Source organism: Nicotiana tabacum, chromosome 16 (assembly GCF_000715075.1).
Source record: "Nicotiana tabacum cultivar K326 chromosome 16, ASM71507v2, whole genome shotgun sequence".
NCBI lineage: Eukaryota > Viridiplantae > Streptophyta > Magnoliopsida > Solanales > Solanaceae > Nicotiana > Nicotiana tabacum.
The window spans coordinates 70334444-70354548 of record NC_134095.1 but is presented as its reverse complement, the minus strand read 5'-3'; positions in this window follow the sequence as shown (position 1 = coordinate 70354548).

Below are 20105 nucleotides of genomic sequence, written 5' to 3'. Positions count from 1 at the left end.
AGCATACTTTCACTGGAAACTTATTAGATTTATGTATTTTATATGTAATCATAGCCTTTGTAATTGGCTAAGATCTCCTGATATGTTTTTTAGTTGGTCGCTAATGTGTTCTTAATCTGCCTATGGCTATCTTTAATCAATTGTGTGAAGTTCTCCGTGAGATAGCTACCCAAAACTTTGTTCGATTAGAAGAAATCCTATTGTGGAAATGGTTTTTCAGACACATTTATAAAATTCACACAAACTAAAAAGGAAGAGAAAACTGAAAATGCCGAGAACAACTAGAAAAGTCTCTTTTTTTCCTTGTTACTGTGCTCAACTAATACATTGATTGTCATGCTAAACTTGACAGGACATGCCCATGCTCTTGATTTCTTATAATAATAATAATTAAGGACGTCTCAATAAAATTTGTGGTCTAAAGCCAAATTTTAATAAGAGACTTTTTTTTTTGGTTTATACTCTAGTTATCTTACAAAATATAATATTAATATTTACATTAGATTTTTTTTCTTTTTATCTATAATTTAGTTATCTTACAAAATATAATACGCAGTACTAATATTTACATTGGTAAGAAAATTCAAGTTATTAAGATGTTACCCACGTATTTAGAACGTGTTACCACTATGAAGATTCGAGTAGCTTAATTCAGAGTTCTAAAATATTTCTATTGTTAAAAAATAGACAATATTTCTTTCTATTTTTATAAGAAATTTGTATAAACTTCAATATTGCATAAGAAAAATCAATATATATATTAAAGCAAGAAAGTTACCATATATAATTGACATTATGGTTAAGCCAAGTGGCAAACTAATAAATGTCAATAGTATATGGTAACTTTATTCTATATTTGACTATATATATATATATATATATATATATATATATATATATATATATATATATATATATATATATATATATATGGAATTTGAATTAAGGATAATATTAAAACATCACAAAATCAGTCAATATTAAAAATAAAATAAAAAGTTGTTTCTTTTTTCTTCTTGAAGAATATTTGTTTGAAGACAATTTGTTTGCATAAATGGACATCAAACAAATAACAAAACTTTGGCTATACACTTGCTATCATTAATTTCAATTTAGCACATTCAAGGAATTGAAGGGTATAAGCTTAAAGCCCTTCATTTAGCTGTAGTCAAGCCAATATTGCAAGGGTATAATATTTTTTTTGTTGAAGAATATTAGTTTTGAATCATTAGATTATGTGAAAAGTTTTTTTTTCTCAAACTCAACAAAAGATAAATTGGTTTCTAATTGATAGTTTCTATAGCGACTTTTAAGTGTAACAAAGAGTATATATAAAGAAAAAATTGTTATGACGTGAAATATTTTTTTTAAAAATGTATACAAATTATTTCGAAAAATCTCTTTACTTTTTTTAATTCAAAGATAATAAAAAGATAAGATATTTTTGAACATTAGTAGAGAGTTTTAAAATTATTATAATAGAAGTTATATCATGAATAAACTCAAAAAACCGAAATCTAATGGAGTATTTACATAATATCCGGCCATTTATTGTTTACTTTTTATAGCTAATATAAATAGATGATATACCGACAACAAACGATTATACACATATTATATATGGATTATATATAAATTACACATCGTTTAATTTTTTAATTTAAGTGGTTGGGTGAGCATATGTATGCAATTTTTTATTAAAACTCATCCTTTTATAGTGAAATAAATTATTTTTTTTGTAACAACAGAAATAATGACATAAAAATAAGATAAAAGAAAATAAATATTGAAAAAAATGTTAGAAAGATCTAAAAACGAGAAATAAAAGATGACAACAAATTTCTTCTTATGATTCATCTTTGTTGAGTATAAAAAGATTTGAAATTTAATCTCATCAATTTTAATTTTTTTCAACTCAAATACATAGATTATAAGATAAGGATATCTTCGAATATTTTTTTTAATTTACATTATGTGTCGTTTTTAAAAACTCACTATTACTAACAAACTGATATGATATTCGAATTTGAATTAGAATGCAATTTGAGTAGTTTGCGTTGAGGTTACGCCAAGTATGGTGTCGAAAAATAAACTACTTGACAATGTTAAGACAATATATGCAATATTTTATAATAATAATCAACTAATTCAATATTTAATAATTCAAAGAATAAATTTTTTGTATATTAAATGCAATGTTTTATAATAATCAACTAATTTAACTTTTAATGATTCAAAGAACAAAATATTTGTATATATAGGGTATTAAAAATTTAAATTCTGGGGGTAGATTTATCGATAAACTTAAAGTGGATTCATGCCGAAATAAATCCGGCCAAAAAATTATTTAAATTTTTAGATAGTCGATTAAAGTGAATTTATAATTAAGGATAATATCTTCACTTGCATCATTATAAAGATAATTATTATTATAATACTAGTCTTAGGGTACGCGCATTGCGCGTGTACCTAATACCTTTAAATGTAAATTTATTAATTTCGCAGAAATAAATATTTTTAGAATTTATTTTAGTTATAAAATAAATATTAAAAGAAAAGTTAAAGATAAAAGAACCAAGAAAGTAGGGATCAGGAGTTTTTCGTTCATTGAGTCCCTGAAAACTATTTTTTTCTTAACTCTTCAAGATACTACAGATATAATGTATAAGAACATTTAATGTAAAATTTATTTTAAAGAACAAAAAAAATAATTAATAATAGTATAGATAGATAAATAATAATAATTATAATAATATAATTTTTAAATATGTGTTGCATGTTTATCTCAAATAAATGAATACAAATTTTAATATTATTTAAAAATATATTTGAGTTATACAATAGTATTTTAAGAAAAAATTAAAATCCTGAAAATCATAAATACTAATTTTATTTAGTTAATGCAATAAATGAAGCAATTATATCCTACAAAGTTTCTCTCATATCTTATTTAATACCACCATATTATAGAATTTTACTAAAAAGGCGTGAATACTCGAAAAATATATGTCTATATTATATGATAGAATTATTACTCAATAATTATCGATAGTTAATTAGTTAATGCTGAAATATCTTATTAACATTGATAAATTATCTCCAATGGAGATTAAAATTGTGAGATAATTTTTTGTATATGACCGGCCATTTTTGTATATGACCGGCCATTTTTGTATAATGGAATCAACCATTTATTTTTCATTATGTAGCTTTCTTTCCCTTGCACCTTACAATTTGTGATGACCCATTAAATTAAATAATCATCTCAGTATTTTAAGACCTTGAAAAGCAGTATCAATAATTTCTCGACTTGCGTGTGTAGTCTGTATAATTTTCTGGAAGGTTTTTATGTGAAAAAATGGATTAAATTGTGAATTAGAGCTTTAAAACTCAACTGAGTTGACTTCGGTCAATATTTTGAGCCAACGAACCCGGATAAAAATTTTGACCATTCCGGTAGTTCTGTATCGTGATTTGGGACTTGGTTATATGCCCGAAATCGAATTCGGAGGTCCCTAGATCAAATTATCGTCATTTAACGGAATCTAGAAATCTAAGGTTAAAGATTGCTTAAGTTTGACCGAAGATTTGACTTTTTGATATCGGAGTCAAAATCCAGTTCTGAAATTTTTCATAGCTTCGTTATGTCATTTATGACTTGTATTCAAAATTTGAAGTCAATCGGATTTGATTTGATAGGTTTTTGCATCGAATATAGAAGTTGGACATTCTTAGTTTCATTAGGCTTGAATTGGGGTGTGATTCACGGTTTTAGCATTATTTGATGTGATTTGAGGTTTTAACTAAGTTTGTATGATGTTTTAGGACTGGTTGATGCATTTTTGTCGAGGTCCCGAGGGCCTCGGGTGGATTTCGGAAGGTTAACGGATATAAAAGGCTGCTGAAATTTTCTAGGCAGTTTCTGCATTTTTCGCATGTGTGAATAGTGACCGCACCTGCATGAACAGTATCCTTGTACAGTACCCGTGTACAATATACATGAACAGTATCCGTGTACAGTACTCGTGTACAGTACACATGAATAGTACCGTGAACAGTAAATGTGTGAACATTAACCACGGAAATTCTGGACAGAATGTTGAGTTCTGTCCCATTTTCCATTTTTACCAAATTGGAGCTCGGGGAGGCGATTTTTGGGAGATTTTCAGAGAAAACAACGGGATAAGTGTTCTTAACTTAATTTTGGTTAGATTACCCGAATCTATTACTAGTTTGGCATTAAATCTGTGAATTTAGTTGAAAGAGTTTGAAAACCCTCTCGGATAGATTTAAGGATTTGAGGGTCGAAATGTTATCGAAATTTAGTAATTTTGGTATGGTTAGACTCGTGGTTGGATGGGGGTTCATATTCCGTAATTTTTGTCGGGCTCCGAGACGTGGGCTCCACGGGCAAATTTTAGTGCAATCTCGGATTTTTAATGAAAAATGTAGAATTCCATGTAGAATTCCATGTAGAATTAATTCCTATAATTTTTATTGACTGAATCGAATTATTGTGGCTAGATTCGAGGCATTTGGAGGTCGATTTGAGAGGAAAAGGCATTGCGGAGTAGGATTTTGCTCGAATTGAGGTAAGTAACGGTTATAAATCTGGTCCTGAGGGTATAAAACCTCGGACATTGTGTCGTATGACTATTTTGGAGGTGACGCACATGCTAGGTGACGGGCATGTGGGCGTGCACCGTAGGGATTGTGACTTGGTCGGTCCCGCGAGACTGTGGAATTAATTGGCCTACTGTTTAATACATGTTTCCTCTGTTTTCATAGAAATTGACTTTACTTCATGTTAGAAATCATGTTTAGGCCTTATGTGATCATTGTTGAGACCTGCGAGGTCGCGTACTTGCTTTATTAGTTGGTAAATTATTTTTTTGCACTCAGTCATAACTTTTCTTGCTTATTATGCCTCCGTCTCTTACTGTTCATTGTTGATATATGATATTACTTATGTTTGGGCCATTTATATGATTTCTGAGAGCCCAAGAGACTGGAGAGATTTATGACTGAGTGAGGCCGAAGGCCTAAGTGTGAGGTTCTTGATACTATAGTACGTGAGTTGTCCGTGCGGATCCAGATATTATATTATAGCACATGAGTTGTCCGTGCGGATCCAGATATTATTATAGCACGTGAGTTGTCCGTGCAGCACATGAGTTATCTGTTCAACACGTGAGTTGTCTGTGCGGATCCAGATATTATTATAGCACGTGAGTTGTCCGTACAACATGTGAGTTATCCGTGCAGTTTATAGCGCTTGCGCGAGACCAAGTAACCTAGGCTCTGATACCAACTTGTCACGATCCCAACCCCGGTCATGATGGCGCCCAACACACTGCTAGGAAAGCCCGACCATTCAACAACATTATCCCAAATTCTTATTCAGATTATAGATAAATATCACAGAGAATTTACTAAGTCATCACTCTCAAGTGTATAATTAATAATAAAACCTACGGAAATTCAACTAAAATTCCACACCATAGCCCAATAGAATCCGGTGTCACGAATATGAGTCTCTAATACAGAATATCCACCTATTACAAGTCTGTCTAGGAAAAATGCGGAATAAAAGATAGAGATAGAGGGGAGAGATCAACGCTGCGAACGCCATGCAGCTACCTCAATACTCCCGGATACTGCTGCTCAGCTAAACAAATCCTCACTCAGCCTGTGGTGTACCTGGATCTGCACGCAAGGTGCAGGGAGTAATGTGAGTACTCCGACCCAGTGAGTAATAAACATAAATAAAGGCTGAGAATAAGAAATCGTGGAAAAATACAAAGTAAACTATAACTGGCAGTTTAGAACAACAAATAGTGAAGCAACAAGTCAATTAAATCAGAGTACCAAATACTGAGACATGTATAACAGATAAAAACAAATGCATGAGTGCAATGCAATGCATATGATGGTACACTCTAGTACCCACTGCGGCGTGCAGCCCGAGCCATCCATTTATTTATCGTCGACGGCGCTCACTGGGGGTGTGTACAGACTCCGGAGGGGCTCCTACAGCCCAAGCGCAATATCAAGTCATCTCGTGTAAATCCGAGCTCTCTAGGTCAAAATATCAAATAAAACCCAAACCCTCATATTTATAGAGTACCCCTCGGATTCCGACACTGCTGACCGCACAAAAATGACCGCGGTCCGTGCAAAACCAGCGGGGTCCGCGCAGAAACGTCCGCGGCCGCGCAGGCCTCTGCAGGGACAGGCTTTAGTAATTTGGCCATAACTTTCGCTACAGATGTCCAAATTGCGATATCTTTACCTTTCTGAAAACTAGACACGAAGGGCTACAACTTTTTGAATCACCTCAAAATTCCTTGTATATCAAAAGATATGAGCTTCCGAAGTAGGACCAACAACCTGCAGGTCTTCATTTCGCGCGGACCGCGCACTTGACCGCGCCCCCGCACTAGGCCACCGCGCCCCACGCACCAATGACTGCCCCATCCATTTTCTAAGTTCCGGGATGTCCGTACTCGCTCAAAACTCACCCGAAACACACCCGAGGCCCCCGGGACCTCAACCAAAAGCACCAACGCATCCTAAAGCATTTTTCAACCTCGTTCCAATCATCAAAACACTTCAACAACACCAAAAACCATCAAATTACCTCAAATTCAAGCCTAAGTTCTTCTAAAACTTCCAAAACACGCATTCGATCAAAAACCCAACCAAATCACGTCCGAATGACCTGAAATTTTGCACACATATCCCAAATCACTTAACGGAGCTACAACAACTCTTGGAATTCCATTCCGACCCCCGGATCAAAATCTCACCTATCAACCGGAATTCGCCAAAATACTAACTTCGCCAATTCAAGCCTAATTCTACACCGTACCTCCAAAACCACTTCCGATCACTCTCCTAAGTCACAAATCACCTCCAGAAGCTAACCGAACCATCGGAACTCACATCCGAACCTTCTAACACATAAGTCAATATCTGGTTGACTTTTCCAACTTACATCTTCTTAAAAGAGACTAAATGTCTCATTTCTTATCAAAATCGCTCCAAATAAATTCTAATGCACCCAATACCGATAATGAAACATGAGGAAGCAGAAAATGGGACGAACGAAACAGTAACTCATGAGACGACGGGCCGGGTCGTCACATTCTCCCCAACTTAAACAAACACTCGTCCTCGAGCGTACCCAGAGTTGTTCTAGAAGCCAACCAAAAGCTGAATGACCTTATCAAGCATAAACCCGGGGATGATCCCACGTCACCCTATCTCACATGGGTCCGATAACGCGTTGTAACTAAGATCACACAATCTAGTCTAGCCCATAAATCATAGAGCCACATTTTACCTTTTCGGAATCATACACAAGATCAGAACCTCACACCTACATTCAGAATAAGTTTGAACCAGCTGTAATAGACCATGTCTGCAACCTTAAGTGCAATTGTATGATATACCAATAACTCAAACAAATGCAGCAATAACTTCCATTCACAGCAGCTGCCCACAACAACCAAATACCGATAGAAATCTCTTATTAGCCAATGTCTCATTCCAACACTCTCATATACTGCCAATGATAATTGAAACACGCAATAAATCATAACCATTGCTCAGATCAACCATTCATGAGGCCATTTCTCCTCTAGCAATTATAGTAACAATTTGTTTTTTAAAAACCGAACCTCGATATTTACCCATCAAACATGCTGAAATCAAATCCGTTCGTATTCATCAATGACCCCAATGATCACCTCGAATCCAACACACCACTTTGGTGATATGACACCTCAATACAGGCCTAAGCCACAACTTTCATAATACACGCACCAATAAGAAACGGCCCGAACATACTCAATTCATGAAAATGACTCAACTGAGAGAGTTGTACCTCAAACTCACCAGTACTGCCACAACACAAGGCTGAGACCCTGTCTCACATCATAGAAATAGGACACACAAATTTGACATGCAAGGTCATGTTTCCACACAACTTTGCTGCAACACGCGATCCTATCCAAATACTACTCCACATGAAATACCTCAAGTCACTATGCTTGAAATCGACAACCATGCTCAATTGATGTCTGGATACAAAGCAAATCATTACACCCATGGTGAAACAAATAACACACACCACGCAAACCTGATAGAACATAACCGATATGTTATCCCCCGAGCAATACCCAATTACTCATCCCGCTCGACTTCTACTACTACAACTCCTATCGGAGCCAGACGATCAGGTGCCCGACACCAAATTAATACCGAAATCAACAACCTCGCCCGGCGACATGCCTAGCCATATGAAACTCATCTGAAAAGTCCCCCAACACCGGAACTGAATTAATGATAGCAACCTTTGCACCGACATCCATCACGAATGCCCAATTAAGAAAGCAATCCTTCCCAACCGTCCGCTGGTCCTTTGAAATATAAACCACTCTGCTAGAACATAATCCAATGCACTTCATCACTCAACCTGTGGTATTTTCGGTATTGCCCGTAGCACAATAGTTCAGAATCACTCAACACTAAGACAACCAGTCTGAATTCCGACATCACATCCAAAATCTGACATACCAGCAAACAAAGATCCACTCGAGCCTCCAAATCCCGATTGCCGCTAAACGGTGCCGAATACATACGATCCACCACCACAACCTAGCATGTACATGAGAACTCCCAGTCTCCAACTCCATATGGAACACAAATCATCATACCTGATTCTAATTTCCACCGTGTGAATACATGCACACCTTTGATACCCAATCATTCCACGATAAATACTCTAAAATTTCCATGTGCCATAAAGCAACTCGAATATCAGCAGTCGATCCAGCTTTAAAGTGCTGCAATACTATTGAAGTGCCATCAACTTAATCACATTGGCCTTTTTTTTCTGAAACATATACCCTCTACAAATCACTATGATTAGAAATACAATTTCCTTAATCATCTGAAGATCGTTCACCCTAATCATCTGAAGCTCATCCCTCTAATCACCTAAAGCTGCCCGTACTGCCTAAGAATGTTATGAATTTCCCTTCAGAACTCAACCATAACCTTACACACGCAAATCTCAATCCTTCACAACATATCGCATATACCATATCATCCTAAGGTAACATGAGGACTTCACCTCCCTTCCGAACCATGAACATTTACGTACTCAACTAGTCAAGAACTTCCATTGATCCCATCTAGAAGAAAAATCATTACACATCCCATGCTCTGCATGACATACATAGGTCTTGTTCAAATTCTTACAATACCGATACGATGGATGGGATCTGTATAAATTCATAACACCGTCGAATCAACAATTCATTGAGTCTATACTTCTGGCAAGAACTATCACCTCATTCTGAACCAAACAATGGTCTTAACCCATTAATTTATTTCATATACTTAGATTGCACTGATCTCGAATTCAATGATCTCGTATCACCCATTACGAACTGCTCAGGCAATAAGCCACCCCAGACATAATCAAAAGCCGCATATGATGCCCCAATATGCCAACAGGCTACCAATTCGAACGCGGTACAAAAAAAGAAAACGAACTCTGGAAGGAATTACCAATCCCACGCACTAATACGGACTTTCCTTAGAAAACAGGAAGCAAGGCATACAAAATAGCATATAGAAAACTATACTCAACATCCCACTGTTGTGGCGTGCAACCCGATCCAAATAACATACCCATGGCGGCGTGCCACCCGATCCACACATAGATCTCACATAAGGAGATGCACATCGAGCCAAATTTGCTCATTACAACAAAATATCGAGTATCGGTCATACGCATGCTAAGTGCATAATAATATCTCTGAGGGACATAAACTCAAGCGCAACTGAAGTGCGATGTACAGTCTGAATTTCAAGAGCCAAGATGCTCATATAACGTCATTCCTACGTGGATTCTCAACACATAGCAATTTCTCAAGCTGTCTCACAACTCACACGGCGCAATGCATTACTACGCGAAATATCTGACAACGAAACATCAACCTAACTACTTTCCATGAGGACCGCATTACTAAAATGCACACATCTGGCCTGATATAGAGCCATTATTCACATTAAATCTATCCACCGACTGCAAGCTGATTCTGATCACACTGACTAGTCTGATAACCTTTTAAAGGTACATAATAACTCCCATTTTTCTCATAACACACAAGAACAACCATCACAATCAGAGTAATCCTCCCCAGTTTACAACCCAATAAGCCAAGTGCCCTCCAGGCATGAATCTTCAATTTAACGACACCATCACAAACTTCATACTTGGTTTACATCTTTAATCAATCAAGTGATCACATGCCACACTTATATAATCTTCCCGTGGGACACACTCCCACAACCTACCACAACAATATCTGGAGCGTACCTCCAAACCACCGGACGCACTAACGCTGAAGAGCGATCAAGAATCATTAACCAGGACACAAAAACCCTTTTTTACAAAACACTGATCTTAGGTGACGCTGAAGACAATTCCAACTTACCGTAAACATCGAAACTTATCTCCTGCTCATCCGAGCTCATGACATCTTGTCAAAAAATTTCCTTCACTCGTGCCACTCTTAGCCTAATTTCCACAACCAGAACTGATTCACCAGCATGCATTGAATTGGAACTAACATAGTACATAATCGTACAATCCGCTAACCAATAGCAAGCTCCCCAACTTGGCTTGAAGCCATAGATCACAACACATATACTCTATTGCTGCCGTAATACCATGGTGAGATTAAACGCATTCCTCCATAAGCTTGTGGAAACATAAATCATCGAAAATTTTAACTCTTCTGCAATTTTTGTATTCACTCACACAACAGTTAAGCCCACTCTTTAGGCGACTATTTTTTTTTACTAAGTCCCAAATTTTTCAAAAATTTCGGCAGAGTTTCCTTTGTAATTGGGCCTATCCACCTGCCAGAGAATCACCAAAACCATCCTAACAACACGTCCACAACTTGACAAAGCATCACAATGTATATCAACAATATTAATCTCAATATTACATGTATTATATTATCAAAATTGATACATGGACATGCATTGCACCTATTTGAATAATAACACATAGAAAATACCTTTCAATCTTCCATTATTGGGCTATTCAACCGAGTAAGAACATATTCTTTCTTTAATATTTTCGACCCTCAAGGTGGTCTCCTTGACTCAACGATTTCGTCATAATATATTTACAGAAGCGATCTCAGCTCCCAGACTTATCTAACTAGTATGACAAATAGATTCCCCTCATAAGCCAATTACCCACTAGCTTTACCTTTAGTTAATATTTTTTGTATACCTTCTATTGCCATACACATTACACAATCACTTAATCTTCCTGAGTCTAAACTCATACTGTAACATGAAATTTACTTCACTCCCAACTAGGAGACATGAAAAGATTCTTCACACGCCCATAACTCGGTCTATATCTTGAATCACGATGGACTTCAAGCATCTATTAGTTCTTACATCATTCAGCAGACCCTTCTCGTTGCTTCCAAATCATATAGATACGCCTCGCAGTACTAACATACTCATCACATAGCCACAACCTTCATTTCCACTAACAGGGACACTACCGAACATATAAGTTCAAAAACACTTGTTCACATAATCAGCACCTCGGCACTCCAGCCATAGGCAAAGATCCAACCTCAAGTCCTCTAGACTGGCCCACCATAAACTCACAGAGATAACACCTCGCCCCTCGATCGGGGAATAACAAGCCATCGAGGCACATCTGATACTAAGCGCTCATACGCGCATACGAACACGTGGAAGGAATTTCAAAAGTTTCTTTTCAAGATGAATCAAGGACGCACGATAAGAATTCAAGAATGTGAAGTTTTCCTAAAGGTTCTGCAGCCTCTCGAAAATAAATACAGACGTCTCCGTACCAATCCGCGAGACTCTACTAAACCGGCTCATGACTCGCGAGACCAAGTAACCTAGGCTCTGATACCAACTTGTCACGACCCCAACCCCGGTCATGATGGCACCCAACACACTGCTAGGCAAGCCCGACCATTCAACAACATTATCCCAAATTCTTATTCAGATTATAGATAAATATCACAGAGAATTTACTAAGTCATCACTCTCAAGTGTATAATTAATAATAAAACCTGCGGAAATTCAACTAAAATTCCACACCATAGCCCAATAGAATCCGGTGTCACGAATATGAGCCTCTAATATAGAATATCCACCTATTACAAGTCTGTCTAGGAAAAATGCGGAATAAAAGATAGAGATATAGGGGAGAGATCAAGGCTGCGAACGCCATGCAGCTACCTAAATACTCCCGGATACTGCTGCTCAGCTAAACAAATCCTCACTCAGCATGTGGTGTACCTGGATCTGCACGCAAGGTGCAGGGAGTAATATGAGTACTCCTATCCAGTAAGTAATAAACATAAATAAAGGCTGATAATAAGAAATTATGGAAAAATACAAAGTAAACTACAACTGGCAGTTTAGAACAAATAGTGAAGCAACAAGTCAATTAAATCAGAGTACCAAATACTGAGACAAGTATAACAGATAAAAACAAATGCATGAGTGCAATGCAATGCATATGATGGTACTCTCTAGTACCCACTACGGCGTGCAGCCCGAGCCATCCATTTTATTTATCATCGACGTCGCTCACTAGGGGTGTGTACAGACTCCGGAGGGGCTCCTACAGCCCAAGCGCAATATCAAGCCATCTTGTGGCATCAAATCTAGGCCCTCGGCCTTATATCAATATCAGGCCCTCAGCCTCAATATCAATGTAATCAACCAGGCCCTCGGCCTCAATATCAATGTAATCAACCAGGCTCTCAGCCTCAATATCAATGTAACACTGCTGCGGCGCGCAGCCCGATCCATGCTCAGTCCAGAAATCATAATAAGCCCCTTGGGCATTTGTAAAACAGTAGTTCTCAGCCCAAAATATCATTTAGAAATATCATTTAAGTTTTCAAATCTTAGAAAGATGGCTGAGTTTGCAAAACAGTATTTAAAACCTTGGACTGAGATCAAATGATATGCATGTATGCGAAAACAGTGATGTCAATCCCTGAAGGATTCAAATAATTGGCAAGAAGCCCAAATGTAACAATTAAATCCACGTAAGGATGATTCTCAATTTAGTTCAAGTAGAAAACACAGTAAAAACATCTCTCGGGACGGACCATGTCACAATCCCCAATGGTGCTCTAACCCACGCCCGTTATCCGGCGTGCAAGTCACCTCAATATAGCGTTACGATGTGAAATTCCGGGGTTTCAAACCCTCAGGACATCATTTACATCAATTACTCACCTCGAACTGGCTAATTCTCTAGCTCATGACGCCTTTTCCCCTTGAATTGGCCTCCACGCGCGTCGAATCTATCCAAAATCAGAACGAATACGTTACAATATGCTAACGGAACAAAGCCCAAGCGAAAACATTCGAAAAATATCAAAAATCTCGAAATTAGCAAAACCTGAGCCCCGGGCCCACGTCTCGGAATCGGGTAAAATTTACATTTTCAGAATCCTCATACCCTCACGAGTCTAACCGTACCAAAATTATCCAATTCCGATACCATTTGGTCCTTCAAATTATCATTTTACATTTTTGAAAGGTTCCACAATTTTCTTCCCAAATTCCATCTCAAATCACGAATTAAATGATGAATTCAATGATAGATTCATGTACTTTAACCAAATCTGAGTTAGAATCACTTACCCCGACCAATTTCTTGAAAAACCTTCGAAAAATCGCCAAAATCCGAGCTCTCTAGGTCAAAATATCAAATAAAACTCAAAACCTCGTATTTATAGAGTACCCCTCGGATTCTGACACTGCTGACCGCACAAAAATGACCGCGGTCCGCGCAAAACCAGCAGGGTCCGCGCAGAAACGTCCGCGGCCGCGCATGCCTTGCTCTGCAGGGATAGGCTTTAGTATTTTGGCCATAACTTTCGCTACAGATGTCCAAATTGCAATATCTTTACCTTTCTGGAAACTAGACACAAAGAGCTACAACTTTTGGTTTTGAATCACCTCAAAATTCCTTGTATAGCAAAAGATATGAGCTTCCGAAGTAGGACCAACAACCTGCAGGTTTTCATTTCGTGTGGACCGCGCACTTGACCGCGCCCCCGCGCTAGGCCACCGCGCCCAGCGCAAAAAGGGCCGCGTCCCGCGCACCAATGACTGCCCCATCCATTTTCTAAGTTCCGGGATGTCCGTACTCGCTCAAAACTCACCCGAAACACACCCGAGACCCCCGGGACCTCAACCAAAAGCACCAACGCATCCTAAAACATTTTTCAACCTCGTTCCAATCATCAAAACACTTCAACAACACCAAAAACCATCAAATTACCTCAAATTCAAGCCTAAGTTCTTCTAAAACTTCCAAAACACACATTCGATCAAAAACCCAACCAAATCACGTCCGAATGACCTGAAGTTTTGCACACATATCCCAAATCACTTAACGGAGCTACATCAACTCTCGAAATTCCATTCCGACCCTCGGATCAAAATCTCACCTATCAACCGGAATTCGCCAAAATACTAACTTCGCCAATTCAAGCCTAATTCTACATCGTACCTCCAAAACCACTTCTGATCACTCTCCTAAGTCACAAATCACCTCCAGAAGCTAACCGAACCATCGGAACTCACATCTGAACCCTCTAACACATAAGTCAACATCTGGTTGACTTTTCCAACTTAAGCCTTCTTAAAAGAGACTAAATGTCTCATTTCTTATCAAAATCGCTCCAAATAAATTCTAATGCATCCAATACCGATAATGAAACATGAGGAAGTATAAAATGGGACGAACGAGACAGTAACTCATGAGATGACGGGTCGGGTCGTCACAACACCCCAGTGAGCGCAATCGACTATATATATGGATCGGGCTGCACGCCACAGCGGTTATTATGAGGTACCTACTGAGTGTGAGTGCTTATTTGATGAGAGTTGAGTCATGAGGGACTGTGAGGCTTGCCCGAGGGGCTATATATACATACATACGAGTGATGTTTTGCCCGAGGGGCTTGTTTTGTGAAATTACTGTCTTCACTCATCTTTATACTGATCCTCTATTAAAAAAGTTAAACAAATGTTTTGAACAACTTTCAATGGAACTGGAGTTTTTTATGAGTTGTTTGGAATTAAATTACTGATTTGGTTTTGTTATTTCCATTGAGATTTTTAAGTTATGAGATGAGCTGAGAGGCTATATTTGTTTTCAGTTAATTGTTGCACTTAGTTGCTATTTATCCTTGCCGTACATATTTATGGAATATTTGATATCTGGGTTATTTGAGTACGCACTGATGAGACTTAAACTGTTAAATTGAAAGTATGGCTATTCTTATTAAAAGTTATTGAGATAACTGTATTTGCATAGCTCATCACTACTTCTCAATTCCTTATTTATTTCTATTACTTACTGAGTTGGTGTACTCACGTTACCCCCTGTGCCTCGTGTACAGATCTAGATACTTCTGGACACGGCGGTTGTTGATTGAGGAGTTAGACTCAGGAGACTATTGAGGTAGCTGCATGGTGTTCGCTGACCTTTACTCTCCTTTCCTTTCATATTGTACTGATCTATATTTCCAGACAGTATTTTATTAGTCGGATGTTGTTATCATGTAGACGCACATGCACTCAGTGACACCGGGTTTTGGGGATGGATTGTTTAGTACTTTTGGACTTATATTTTATTCTAAAAGGTTTTATTTAATATTAACTGCTTCCGCCTTTATTTAAAAGTTTTATTGTGTTGAGATGTTGAGTTGAGGCTTGCCTAGTACCACGATAGGCGCCATTATGACAGGTGAGATTTTGGATCGTGACAAGTTGGTATCAGAGCACTAGGTTACATAGGTCTCACAAGTCATGAGAAGGTTTAGTAGAGTCTTGCGGATCGGTACGGAGACGTCTGTACTTATCTTCGAGAGGTTGTAGAACCCTTTAGGAAATTCCGCATTCTTAAATTCTTATCGTGCGACATTGATTAAACTTGAAGCATAATTTCTTGAATTCCTTCCACGCATTCGTTTGCGCACATGAACGCTCGGTATTTGTTATGCATCGACAGCTTGTGATTCCCTGGATGAGGTGCGAAATGTGATTTCTGTGTGTGATGTTGGGCCAGTCTGGAGGACTTGAGGCCAGGTTTTGTCTGTGGCTTGAGTACTGAGACTTCGATTGTGTGAGCACGTGTATTTGGGACTTATATGTCCGTTTGTGTCCTTACTGGTGGGATTTGTGACTGGATGACTAGGGGTGAGTATGATTTGATTGCGAGATGTGTTCATATTGTTCAAATGTGACAGGAAGAGTTGTTGAGGATGTATCAAGGATTATTGGGTGTTTGATTTCTATCTTGAGTTGGCATATGGCCTCGATCTATGGGTGTGTTGAAGGACCTCTCGTGTAGTTTAGTTGTGGAGCGGAGTAAATCTTCATGTTGTGTTATGAGTTCAGACTGAGAGGGGGATTAAGTGATTGTGTAATAGTATGATTATGGAAGAATGTAGAGAGATCCTAGTTTGAGGCTAAGCAGGTGGGTTATCACCTGCGGGGTGAGTCGAGGTTTGTGTGAACCCTATGTTGTTTTGTAGCGAGTCCTCTTTTACCATTGAATCATGTAGGGGTACAATGAACCTTGGCGTCTGGTTGATATATATGAGTTACAAAGGTCAACATTGTAGATTATCGAACGTTGTGACCCATGACTTCACGATAAATGGGGATGTCTACTATCAATGAATGGATCGAATGGTCATGTATTATATCAATTTTGACCTGAAATGTATATATATATATGGTACTAAAAGGGTCCCCAATAATTTACACATATTTAAGGCCTGAGACATGCAGGGGATAAGGTTGGGACTTGCGGTATGTCTGCCTCTTTAACTATCCAATACTTCAGTATTAAAGGAGTTAGAAAAACAACTTTAAATTTATAGAAGGTCTGCTCAGTGTGGAAGTAAAGGTTGCAGATTTAGGGGTGCTTCAGAGGAAGTACAGTGGTTGACGATCTTCTGGGCTGTGTAGTTCGTGCCAAGATTTATCTTGATAGAGCTATACTTTTGTGATCGTTGTGCATAATTGGGGGAAAGAGTTACCCCAAATAAGAATCGAAGAGTATATGAATAAATATGTTAGCTCAGCAGTGTTGAGTCAACATAGCAAAAGAAAAAATTATTCGCCGATGTTTATGGCAAGCCTATGAAGAGGGCAGACTAGCCAATTCAATACTACCTACTCAGCTCAGTTCTCAGAAATGTTTTTGAAGGAGTTTGTCTCCCAGATTCTCTGTAATATGTGGTATATATGGTCTGAACGGTTGTGTCAGGTCATCATGACAGTGTCAGAATATGTCATAAAGTTCAATAAGTTAGCCGTCATACTCCTACTTTGGTTCCTAAGCTAGAGAGCGAGTCCACATGCTCATTAAAGGACTCAATTATGATATTAAAATTTTGTACAACTCGGGAAGCTATAGGCTGATGCTTTATCTCGGCTAGTGGTAGAAATTGCCAAAATGTTAGAATGTGTTCTAGATAAGGAAAAGAGGAAGCTAAGGAGACCAATAGGTCTGGAGGTTTTAAAGGATTCAGTGGATTCTACTCTACAACTACAAATCATTATGACAGGGGCTCGGGTAGCCAGCCAGCCCAGTCAATATATCTGATTACTCAGGGTGCTCCAGTAAGTTCTTTTAATGCACTACTGACACGAGCTTCGTATAATGGTTATTCCAGTTATCTAGCATAGACTCAGTATGAGCAGCTGAACCCTCAAAGGGATTGTTATGAATGTGGTAGTACTAGGCACATCATGGGAAAATTGTCCTAGACTTGGGAGAAACATATTTTATAAAAGCACTCAGGCTACGTGCCCCATTGCAGTTACTACTCCACTTACATGACCAGCCAGATGTAGGGGTCATAATGTTAGAGGTGGAAGTGAGACTCCTAGAGGTGGAGGCCCAACCCGTTGATATATTTTCTATGGTATGGTTGAGGTCGCAACACCAGATGGTCTCGTTACAAGTACGGGCTCGAATTATTATAAAGTAACAATTTTTTTAACTTGATTCGTTTCTGAGTATCGAGACAAATCCTCCTATTATGCTCCACTTATGAGCAAACTTCGTAATTCTGAAATCTACTTATGTGAATACTCCTGTTGGGAGATTCGATGGAGATAGCTATGTCTATCATTATGTGTTGTGATTTTGTTAAACGGAAAATTATTCAAAAGAAGAAAATGGAATGTTCCAATTTGGCATGATGTGCATATTACTTGTGGTACAGAGTTGAGGATGAGATCCTTGTGTTTTATATAATGTGAAATATTTAAACCGGGGCTACAAGCTGCGGTAGATGTTATATAAGGACGAGGTCCTTGTGGTGAAAGAAAAAAAATTATTATGTCATTAAATGCTCCCTTTGTGAAATTAAAATTTGTACTATAGTACTTATAGGGAGTCATGTCTATTAGACTTATTTGAAGAAATTTCTTGTATGAATATCTTTATGCATAATTTGCCATATTTGTATTGTAATTATTGAGTTTTAGACTACGAGGTGAGTGCCCGAAGGATATAAATTGTTACTCGTTAATTCAGGCAAGTAATTATGAGATCTTCATGCCTTGTTGTTAGTAAACTGGAGGTTTGAACCGGAATTTTTGTTAACATGAGGTTAATTGGTGATGTTGTAATCTTTTATGAACAACTATTAAGACCAGAGGTGTAGTTATGGTCATACATATGATGTGTTCCATGTCAAGATATCATTGTGATAATGTCGTGCTTGTAATACAGATATTAGTGTTATTAATATATACTTTGTGGTGCTTTATTGGGTTGTGGATATGTTGTTAGGAGTTGTTTTGGTGTTACTCTGACAGGTGGATAGTCCCTCATTCAGAGACTCTGCCGAATTTTCTGAAAAATTTGAGAGTTAGAAAAATTTGGGATATTGAGATGTGCAAAGAAAGAGATAAGTTGCATTATGTGTTTAAGGACATGCTTTACTTCTCATTTGAGGACGAATGACCCTAAGTGGGGGAGAATGTAATACCCCGTATTTGATGGGTACGTAGGCACGAGTTGCTACAGCCAGTCGAGACAAATATCGTGTGTTGACGTGAAAATCGGACCTTTCTGGAAATGATTGGAGTGTAAGAAATTTGGTCTTCAAGTTTACAAATATGGATAAAGTAAATAATCTCAATTGAAATGGTGTTGTCGGACTTATATCGAATGCGGTAATGTGGGATCAATCGCGAATATTTGTGTAGAAGTAAAAACATCAATTTTGTAACCTGAGAATAATTCTTAGTACGTTCGAGGACGAACGTTTGTTTTAGAGGTGGAGAATGTGATGACCCAAAATGTCATCTTTAAATTAAATAATCATCTCGGTGTTTTAAAACCTTGAAAAGCAGTATCAATAATCTCTCGACTTGCGTGCGCAGTCCGTATAATTTTCCGAAAGGTTTTTATGTGAAAAAATGGATTAAATTGTGAACTAGAGCTTTAAAACTCAACTGAGTTGACTTCGGTCAATATTTTGAGCAAACAAACCCGGATAAAAGTTTTGACCATTTCGGTAGTTCCGTATCGTGATTTGGGACTTGGTTATATGCCCGAAATTGAATTCGGAGGTCCCTAGATCAAATTATTGCCATTTAACGAAATCTAGAAATTTAAGGCTAAAGATTTCTTAAGTTTGACCGGTGATTTGACTTTTTGATATCGGAGTTGAAATCCAGTTCTGAAATTTTTCATAGCTTCGTTATGTCGTTTATGACTTGTGTGCAAAATTTTAAGTCAATCGGATTTGATTTGATATGTTTTTGCATCGAATATAGAAGTTGGACATTCCTAGTTTCATTAGACTTGAATTGGGGTGTGATTCGCGTTTTAGCGTTATTTGATGTGATTTGAGGTTTCAACTAAGTTCGTATGATGTTTTAGGACTGGTTGATGCATTTTTGTCGAGGTCCTGAGGGCCTCGGGTGGATTTCGGAAGGTTAACGGATATAAAAGGCTGCTG